Consider the following 11,009-nt stretch of genomic DNA (forward strand, 5'->3'; position numbering starts at 1 on the left):
AGTGCAACAGTAGATGCTCGGATAAGCTTATCCCTTATCAATACTGGTCCTCGTCACAACAGCAGCCACACCTATCATTCCCACTTTCAGAATGAAGCCGCCACTACTGCCTCTGAATCAATCAAAAGGGCCCTCCTGTCTATGCTTAGTGTTATTCTGTGTGATTGAACGAGCAGTAGGTCGGTAACAGAGTGGCACGTATTTGCATTTTATGGCCCGCTGCAGAAGGCGTGCAGGACTGATTAGGTGGTTGGTGTCTCTGAGGCTGGAAGACTGGGCACATCTGTCATGCTTTAAACATATTAGAAGTATGGAAGGGTGTGATCTCCTTCATCAAACTGGGATGTGTATGACCTTACAGCAGGCTAGTAAACTCAAAAGATTAATCTGCTCATATGAATCCTTGCAGTGACAGCTTTCATCATCTGTGATCAACTGTATTCCGTTTTCTTTGTCTTAGTGACTAGTGGCTCTTGTCCTATTCCTAATATTGCCATGAGTGCTCTCCAGTGATTGTGTCCACATCACATCTGCCTACCCTCTTGACTTTAGGGTGTGTGTGTATGTGTGTGTGTGTGCATGTGTGTGTGTGTGAGGGAAAGAGATGGCATTATCCTAACGCCAAAGTAAATTTCCTTTGGTGGTTGCACAGAAGCCAGAGCTCTGTTGTAACAGCAAACATTCGCACGACAGCCTCCAGCCTCCCGCCTTCTGCTTTCCATAGGCCGTTTATTTGCACACAAATACATGAGTGGTACACACACACACACCATCATGTAAGGCAACAGTAGTGGTATCAGACATATAGGGATACCTTTAATGCTGTTGAAAGGAGAAACAAAGAGGAAATGTGCCTCGCCTCACATGCACACCGGCAGTGTGTTTTCTGATTTAATCTATGGAAGCACCTGTCTGTCAGTACATACATTATTGCTTGTAATGCAATTAGGTGTGTGTCTGTCTCTGTCTGGGTTTATATGTGTGCCTGTTAGTGTGTGCATCTGCACATGTCTTCCATACGTTGTCAAAGGGCATCTCAAGTGTCCCCAAAACAGAGCTCCAGCTGGGGGTCAGAGGTCAACAATGACAGGTGTCCCTGGCTCCAGATGCCTTATGGGAAGCCAGCAGGTGTAGGAAGGGCATGGATATTAATTCAAATGATCATTTTTCGCTCTTCCTTCACTGGAGTTGATCAGTAGCTAAAATACATTATAGCTTTTTTTTGCTCATGACTTGTTAAGTGTAATTCTCTGGAAGTTCCTCTCTTACCTCGGATGGTCTTTAAATGCTGTCCAAATTCATAACATTCACTAAAAACTGTTCAGCATAACATAGTCTGATAATGTGCTAATGTACATAATCGTATGTTGATCAAAATATACACACAGGGTTATTATTGTTCCTGACTTACTTCACAAATGAGATGAATGGTATAAACAAGAGTTTATAGTTATTCTACCTATAGAACAAACCATTTTTTGATCGAAAAAAAGTGGATTAAAACAATGACAAAAAATTAATGAATGTAAAAACAAGAAAATCTACACAAAATCAAGCAGTGTATCAAGCATTTGATTTGACCCAAGACACATAAGACAGGGACAGTTTTCTCCTGCTCCCCTGCTTCTACTGTGCTGTACAATAGAGCTAAAAAATCAGGTTTTCTCTGTCAGGATCCTTGATGATAATTAATTCAAACCTGCTTTAATCTTAGAATTATTGTTGGTCGAATGAGTTCCCTTTTGTTGAACCTGAGCTGGTTGTGTTGCAGAGGGCTTTGTTTGTCTTGTACCTTGTTGATATGAATGAAATTGCATTCCTCTGATTGGCTTTTTATTAAGTACATGTACTAGCATTGAGTATGTGAGCCCATCTATTTGCCCCCCACAACATCACCTCTTCTCTAGTCACTGGACATTAATGCATCTTCCTCATTTAAGCTGCAGTGGTGGTTGAACAGTAAACTTTACATGTTACTGCCACTCAGTGGTAAGAGTGGTACATGCAAGCATTACGAATGCAAGGTGCATTTTCTTCTATTGACTGTATTTCTTTAAAAAAAAAAAAGGCAGTCATGACCCACAGCCAATCATGAGTTTGGGTTTTTAACCTGTTCACTGTATGTTTGACCTCAAGTAAATCTAACTGCTTTTTAATGCTCTGCCACTGCAGCGTCATCACTGCCCTCCAGTGCTTTGGGGGGTTAATGACAAATATATGTGTAGGGATATCATGGAAAGACTTGTTTACAGAGACTTGTAATTGTTACTCTGCATAATATTACCACTGTTTAGGTTTGCTTGAGCAAGGCACTTGCAGAAACCTGTTCTCTGTACTCGGAGAACAGGGTGTTTCTGCAAAAGAGCAATCATGTTGTCGTGGATGGATTACTCAAAATCATGCCTTGAGGAAACCTGTATTCATCATGGAAAATAAACACAATCATTACTTTTCACATCTTGAACTCATTGATACTGTAATAAGATCAAGATAGGTCAACTGAGAGTATAAATTGGAATAAATATTTCCTTTGCTTTGATAAGAAAAAGTTGTCCATATATCTGTAGATCATAGATACAAGTAAATCTGACAGAGAGATATGATAAATGTTGAAACTGCCTTGGAGTTAATGATCTGATTACATGTTGCATCACCGATACTGATCTATAAATCAATCTGCTGTTTGCTGGCCTTAAGCAGTCTTGCACTGACATCTTTAAGAACCATTACAACTGAAATTTGTCAAATCTAAGGTTTATTTCAGTGTCATGCAGAGTTGATTCAAATTATCTCTCTTTTTTCACCTATTTTTGTATTTTAAAAGTTGAAAAATTTCACGATGACCTGCAAAACCTTAAATATCCTCAGTCCAGGTGACAGCCATGGAAGATCAAACAAAAGAAGCAGGCTTAATCTGATATATAGTAAACAGCCCCTTCCCCCGACTGACCCTCCTCTGGCTTTGTTGACTTGTCTGCACCCCAGCTTGACAGTTTGTCCATTGAGGGAGAGGAGGAGGTTGGAGAAGGTGAATTAAGAAAGGCAGCTGGTCCAGATGGCATCCTGCGCAGGTTTATGGAGGGGTTTGCTTAAAACTAGCGTAATATAATCCTTTTCAGGTGAGTATGTCAGATTTGTGTAGAAAAAGTGCATCATCATGACTTTAAAACCTACCTTTTCAACCTAACTTTATCACTACGTATGTGGTTTTGTTTCAACAATATATAAGACTGGCATGTGTGTAATGGACAGGAGGGTGATTACAGCCATTCAAAGCCCAACAATACTTTCTACAACTTTTTTTAAAAAGATTATTCACCTCCTAAACAGGTTGCATCCATTACATTCTTTGGGGTTTGTGATATGATGTGAAGTTAATTAATTTAGCTCATCAAGAACATGAATTAAATATTAGTCTTCATAGTTTAAAAAAAAAATTAGATCATGCAAAAATAAAAATCAAACACACACACACACAAAAAAAATAAAAATTGTGCAACCAATTTCTGCATGTTACTATTTTAACACTGCAAATGATTTGTCTATTGAAAAAAGGGAAATAATGTACTTCTGTGGCACCAATTGTCTGTGGCACTGGTTTGTTATTACACTTTTAGCATTTTAAAAATTACGGAGCAGTCATGGTTTCTTACTGACAAACAAACTCTGTAGACACTTTGAGGAAGCCAAGCATAAAAATAAATAACTTATTCACAGCAAAAGTAAGTAAGTAAGTCAAATTTATTTATAGCACCTTTCACAGACACCAGTCACAAAGTGCTTCACAGTCAAAATAAATAAAACAAAGATAAACAACAGATAGGTAACAACAGGGAAAAACAGGCATAAAACACAAGTAAAACACAAGTTAAAACATAAAATACCACATGCTACCTAAATGCCTGTCTGAATAGATGGTTTTAACTGTCCAGAGTCCAGAGACCCCTGACATATTGGGAGACTATTCCAAAGCTTAGGTGCTAGAAAGCACAATCTCGCTGAGTCTTAAAATGTGTCCGAGGGAAACTTAGAAGACCCTGGTTAGAGGACCTAAGAGCTCAGCTCAGGGTGTGGGGGTGCAGAAGGTCCGCGATATAATGTGGGACCTGGCCATGTAGGACTCTATAAGTGAGCACCAAGATTTTAAAATTAATTCTAAAATTAGGAAGCCAGTGCAGAGAGGGTAAAATAGGTGTAATGTGTGACCACCTTTTAGCTTGTGTTTAAGTCCTTGCAGCAACATTTTGGATGGTTTGTAAATGGCCCAAGGAAGATTTATTAAGGCAGGTAAAAAGAGAGTTACAGTAGTCTAGACGTGATGAGATCAAAGCATGTGTTAGCATCTCCATTTCAGCTTTTGACACAAAAGACCTGAGTTTGGCTATGTTTCTTAAGTCAAACATGATTGAGTCAGTGTCTTAATATAAGCGTCAAAACTCATGGACTGGTCAAAAATCACACCAAGATTACACAGACTAGACGGAGAAGACGAGAATAAGGCACCAAGGTTCTGCCTGATAACTGAGTGAAGGTTATCAGGAGAAATAATCAAGACTTCAGTTTCATCTGCATTTAACTGCAGGAACTTATTTGCCATCCAGTTCCTAATTGCATTTAAACAGTTGTTCATTACAGACAGTCTATCAAGCTTATCAGATTTGAAAGAAAAGTATAACTGGATGTCATCAGCATACAAATGATAGGATATACATACTGAAACTGAAACATAAATTCTTTGAGATGCAACCTGCGTACTTAAAGTACTTTGTGGCTTTCCACAAGTCCTCGATCATCCAACATTTGCACCAAAAACTCCAGATAGTTTCATTTATCCATGGGGATGAATTTGTGGATGGGATCTTTCTGAGCTTGAGAGGAGCTACTTTATCCAACACAGAGGAGCAGTGATTGTTAAATAGTTGAGCTTAAGTCACATTGCAATCTTTTAAAACAATATTTCTGTCAAAATTAATAGAGAAATTAAGTAAGTATTCTACTACTGTTATCATGTTGGTTTGAGTATATGGAATATTTATGCATTTATTGCAGGGGTCAATTCAAGCTCTTCAACTATAGTCTGAATTCTTTCCAGCATCATGGAACATTTCTATGAACTTGTTTCCTCCCAAACAGACTCTCAGTTCCACCTCTCTGTTTTGGTGCAATCCATGTTCTCACATTTGGTTAAGAGTTCTTCAAGACATGTCAGGTCAGGTTAATTTATTTGTACAGCCCAATATCACAAATCATAAATTTGCCTCAGGTGGCTTTACAATCTGTACAGCAATACAACATTTTCCATCCTTAGACCCTCGATTTGAATAAGGAAAAACTGCCTGGAAGAAATGGAAGAAACCTCTGGAAGAACCACAGAGGAAGGATGTCTCTTCCAGCATGGATAGACATGCAGTAGATGGACAAACAAGATGACAAAAGAGCACAAAAAGTGCTTGAGTGGAAAGACATTCCCTCCCAGCAGGTGTGGGTATAACCACTTGAAAAGAGCACATGTATTAAATACAAAACTGAAAAAATATTCATACAGTATATCATAAAAAATGCCAGCCTAAATAAAGGTCGAATAGTAATACAGTGGAAGGATACATGAAAAAGCAATAGGCAAAGCTGCCCCCCCATTCCCTCCACTGTTACAAATATCAAATATTTTACACAAGGATCAGGCACACGGAAATTTAACTGAACTCTCCCATTACATTTTTGATTAAGACTGTTATAAAATACTCTAATTGAACCAGAGTGAGGTTATCTTATTTAGTTTAACCATGAGGTGGTTACAATGTTTTATTCTTGATTTGCTTTGCAACTGTGGCCACTTTTTTTTTTTTTTTTTTTTTTTTTTTTTTTTTTTACACCAGTGCAATGTATTGAAAAACATCTCTCTGAAGCTGATCTAGATATGACATTTCATGTGATCCTACAGAAATAGCAGCAATGTGTGACTGAGGCCAGGAGGGAGCAGTGTTTCCATTCCTAATGCCTCACTGGTCTGAGAGCCAGTCCCAGATATTGCCTTAACAGACATGACAATTGTGAGCGGGGGACTGAATTCTTGGAATCTTTAAATCCACTTTGACTCTTATGTGCCCATATTAAAGTCAGTGAAAGATCTTTTTATAATGCATTTAATTTATATGTCTTTCAGTCCAGTAAACCAGATTTTCATATCCTTGAATTTTTCTCCAGAGCCGTGTGCGTGTGCTGGGTAAATTTGTTCATCTGCTACATTTCATATCAGAGCTATAAACTTGGCTTGCTCCAGTAGACTGTGATATTGTTGCTGGAATGTTCTCTGAAAGGATTTTATGGTCTTTCCTGTAAAGTCTCTTTTGGGACCGACTGAAAATCCTCCTCAACAGACAGTGAGTATTTTTGTACAAATTCCCCCTGACAACCAAAGAACAAATCTAATAAAGTCTGAGCACCTCGCTGGGCTTTCTCAGGTCTCTGTGATGATTGCAACATTCTCTCTCTGCATGATAGAAACTCTAGAGACACTGTGGTTCTTGCATTAATACACTTTTTTGCATAATCACTGTGGTGAATATTATTATGTGTTAAAAGATATAAGTAGATGTGTCAGCACTAAATTATAATACAGCTGTATGCTACAAATATATCCACTTTTGAAATGCATGATTTACATTTGATATCAGTTGCCAGTTTGCTCTCTGTTTTTGCTGGGCCATAAAATATTGCAGTAAATCCCGGGTCTTTCTTTGAAACTGTGGTTGAAAAATGAGAAACACAGGCTTTACATAGTGAAGCCATAAAAGGATCCCCTCTTTGTTTACCAGATTATCTAGGAAACTCAAAGTTGGAAACTCAAAACTTGCAAGGAGCATTTACTATCTTGGAGACTTTGACTTTCTCTACATTATTATGAACATGTGCATGTGTGGAGAAAGATCAATTAGTTTGTACTTGTAAACATTTAGAGCTGAATTATATGGAAGAGGGTCTGTAAATGGATGTAGTGCCATATTGTGTGATGTCTCTAATAAATGCGGGTTGAATCAAATACAGGCAAATATATTATGTATAGGTCCTGTGCTGTTGATCCCAAATGTGTTATTATTTAAAAACTGGTTAGATTTATTAATCAACATAAGAGATAATGTGAGAAGAAAAAAACAAGAAAAAATTTTAAAGAATATGAAATAAATTTGTGTTGCATCTGAGGAGAAGAAATCATATTTAATTAATCTATATATTAACTCTAAGTTATTTGTGTGTGGGACATCAGACTGAATGCATAAAATGATAGATTTGGACTAATGAATCCAGGTACAGGTAAATATTTAAAGCATTTCAAACTTTATATAAGTGTCATTTTAAGTAGTTGTGATATGTGGTACTGGTTTAAAAAAAAACTAAAATAATATTAATTATAACAAAATGAAATAGACCTAAAGTGATAATTATAAACGGAACTACAATCTAGGACTATACACCGTGGCTCAGCTAATCACTTCAAAATCCCCTCCAGACAGGTTTTAAGGCATATTAAAACACTCTGCTTTGATTAGTAATTTGTGTCTGATATGGTTTTTTCTGCAAAAAAAGTTGAATTACCTAGTTAAAAACTCTCAAAATAACAAATTACCCCTTCTCCCTCATTAATAAAAATCCAGAATCTATGAATATACAAATTGTTAATTTCAGAAGTTTAACTGCTGGACACAAGATGTCTCCTACTTCACTGAGCAGTCCATTCTCAGTGTTTGTGCACTGGAGGCTTCAAATTTCCACATCACAGTGGTGTGAGTTGCATATTGGTATTTCTTAGTGAAGTGAAGCAAGAAAAATATTCTTGAGACTTTAAGTTCTCCCTTAAATCAGTGAAAGAATACAGCAGAGTACCTATGTCCCTTCTTACATTTGAAAATATGCTATATGGTTGTTTCTGTACCCCAAAAGTAACCACTTAGTGATCAAAACACAAATATGGACAGCTTGTTACATGTTATTTACAGCAAGTATTATTTTAGATGATTGTGTGTGAAACGTACTGCAATCTTCCAACTGTATCTGCTTATTCTGTGTATTGAGAAAGGTGAACCGCATGAAAGCTTTTCAATTTCTTCCAGTTTCATTTCTAAATTTAACACGTCCTCATCATGTCCTCAGTGTTTGTTTGCAGGATATTAAATCAATTCCTCTTTTATTTATATATTTATCTTGCCTTCATGTTCACATCTCAGATTACAAACCGTGCATTTGTCAAACATGTGGCTAAGGGTTTAACATTGCATTGCTATGCTGCATCTGCCAAATCATAAATATATTCCTAACTGTCCAAGGTGGATAAGCATGTGCCGGAGCCATTTGTTACACTGTCATGTACACTATGAACCATGCACGCTTCATGGGTGCAGCTGTTATATCTGGGAGCACGCCTCATTGTCTCACAACAGGACAAATCTCTACGATAGAGTTACATTATAAAAACTCTCGGCCTGCGTAGCATTTTGATCTTCTTTGTGGCACTCATGACTCTTGTTACAATAATAAATGATTAAATAATAAGGTTAACTGATTTAAAGGTAATGTAGAAATGTGCTTACACTTCTCTGGATAATATATGTGTGAATGTCAGCTGCGTAATATGTTAAACATGATGTAATGCTTCTGCAGGTTTGTCCTCCTCTTGCCTGTAGACAGAAAAGCAGAGTGGGGAGAGCAGCGCCTCCTCCACTTGTCTCTGCCTCCTCGCGGCTGTGTTTACAATCGGCATACCACGCCTGGAGCTGCTGTGCTCTAGAGTTTCACTAAAAAGGCCCCGGCACAGATTCCCTGTTTGAATCTTCCTCCGTGTGTGTGATTGTGAATCTAAACTTTGCTCTGTTGTTTATGTCTCCTGTCCCCTGAGTATCTCGGGCACCGCTGACATGCCACTGCCGCACTGGATAATAGCACAAAGTTGGACGCTGACACACCGCTCTCTTATTGGATAATGAGAGGAAGTTAGACGCCGACACGACATGCGCTCTTCACTGGTGTCCTCTTTCATCTGTTTTCAATTGTGGCTTTTAGTCTTTTTTTTTTTTCCTCCGTCTATCAAGAGCCAAAAGAGCTTTTGAAGAAAAAGAGAGGATGAGTGAGTTACAGACTAATTTTAGAAATGCTGAGCCACTCATATCACCCAAAAGCTCTGTATGTTTATCTGTGTTTACTCTGCAACATAATGTCTCCCTAAACCACATAAACTCAACAAGACAATAAAAATCCTTAAGTAGACAGAAGAAAGTGGCTTCGAGTAACAAACGCTTCAGGCCTGCCTTATCTTCCCTCACAGTTTCATGTTGTATTAGCTGACAGAGGTATCTGTTGAAGGCCAGGTGGGTACACGCTGGAGTTAAACTTGCACAGGATGTCCTTATCACTGCATGGTTTCCCATCACCATCTTCCCCTCCCTCATTCTTTCCCTTGAACTGTAACCTTCTGTCTTTCCTCCTACTCTTTCTCACTGAGGATGATGCTTTCAGTGTCACCCGGTGTGCAAACTGCTTATTTGGACCGGTGTATCTATTAGAAAAAATGGGTCAGAGTTCATACAATGTTTTTCCACCCTGCCCTCCTTAAGAAGAGACAACAGCAAAAAAAAAAAAAAAAATGATGGGGAGAAATGTTTACAGAGTAGAGAAGGCTCTTAGCCCTTGTGAGTTAACGATGAACCCAGTATTAGGAAGGTAGGCCGCTAAAAGGCAGACCTCATCCTCCTTTTCTCCGGCTGTGACGAAAAGCCCTTTTTAGACAGCATTAAATGGACATGAGGTGAGCAGATTACACCTTCCAGGCTCCGCTAAGCATCACACTGTATGAATGCATTTCACTCCTATAAGACATTAGTTTCCAAACCTCCCTGCATTAATGGATTACCTGGGCCGTTGAGGAAGTGTAAGGAGATCAGTTAGGTGAGGCCACAGTCAGTGACAGCCTCATCTCCCCCCAAAGCAAACACACTGAGGCCAGTGCTTAATGACTTCTAATCTCAGCACACAACCGTTGTTCTGGACTGACCTGAAAACATCTTCAAGACCCAAAATACTAATGAGACAGTGACCTGTTTTTCATTACCAATCACCAATCTGACACATTAGCTGGAAGTTAAAGGGAACACCATCGGCTGACGTTACAAGCTAATGCTCAACAAACAGAATGGAAAACAAGATTGGTTCAATGGATGACTTAATATCCAAAAGCAAACAAGTAAGACCCACAATCTCCATGTTTCACACTGATAACAACCCATTAATCACTGCTGTAGTTCGCTGGGTTAAATCCCCAAGAAACACACTCACCCCCAAACACAGGAGGTGAGTAACATTTATTTTGTGGTGCAAAAAGCAATGAAAAAATAAATGTATGAATTCAAAAATAACATATCTTCCCAGAATCAATGCCTCAGTTAATCTATATAATACAGTTCCAATGAAAATGTATGGAAATTGAGGTTTGAATTTTATTAGAATATTCCAAAATTCTACAAAAATAAAAATGTTGCTTTATGTGACATATGACATTTAAATTTCCACCACAGCTTCAGTGAACCTGCTCCGTGACCAGATGTGAATGTACAGTATGTAACTATGTGAAACAGGGTGTTGTACAAAAGAACACATGTGGCTCAGTTGACTTTCTCAAGGTCGAAAATGTGCATTTTGTGTGACTTTTCCTCAATAAATCTGTTAAAATAAGATTCTTTTGGTCTCCACAGTGGAGCTAAAACAGTGCAGAAGGATTAGCGTTACAGGAGCGTTTTCCACCTCCTTATTCCCCTCCACCCTGCATCTGTACTAAACTGTCCCTGGTGTGGATACATTTTCAAGATTCTGGCATGTAGCTGGGTCAGTGTATATGTGTGTGTGTGAGAGTGTGTCTGGGTTATTGTGAGTATACATGTCCCTAGAGTGGATTCGTTTTCACAGCTTGGTGGTGTGGCTAATAGCAGATTCAATTTGGCATCTATTTTAATCCCAAGGATGTG

The sequence above is a fragment of the Thunnus thynnus genome, chromosome 8, assembly GCF_963924715.1.
Source record: "Thunnus thynnus chromosome 8, fThuThy2.1, whole genome shotgun sequence".
NCBI lineage: Eukaryota > Metazoa > Chordata > Actinopteri > Scombriformes > Scombridae > Thunnus > Thunnus thynnus.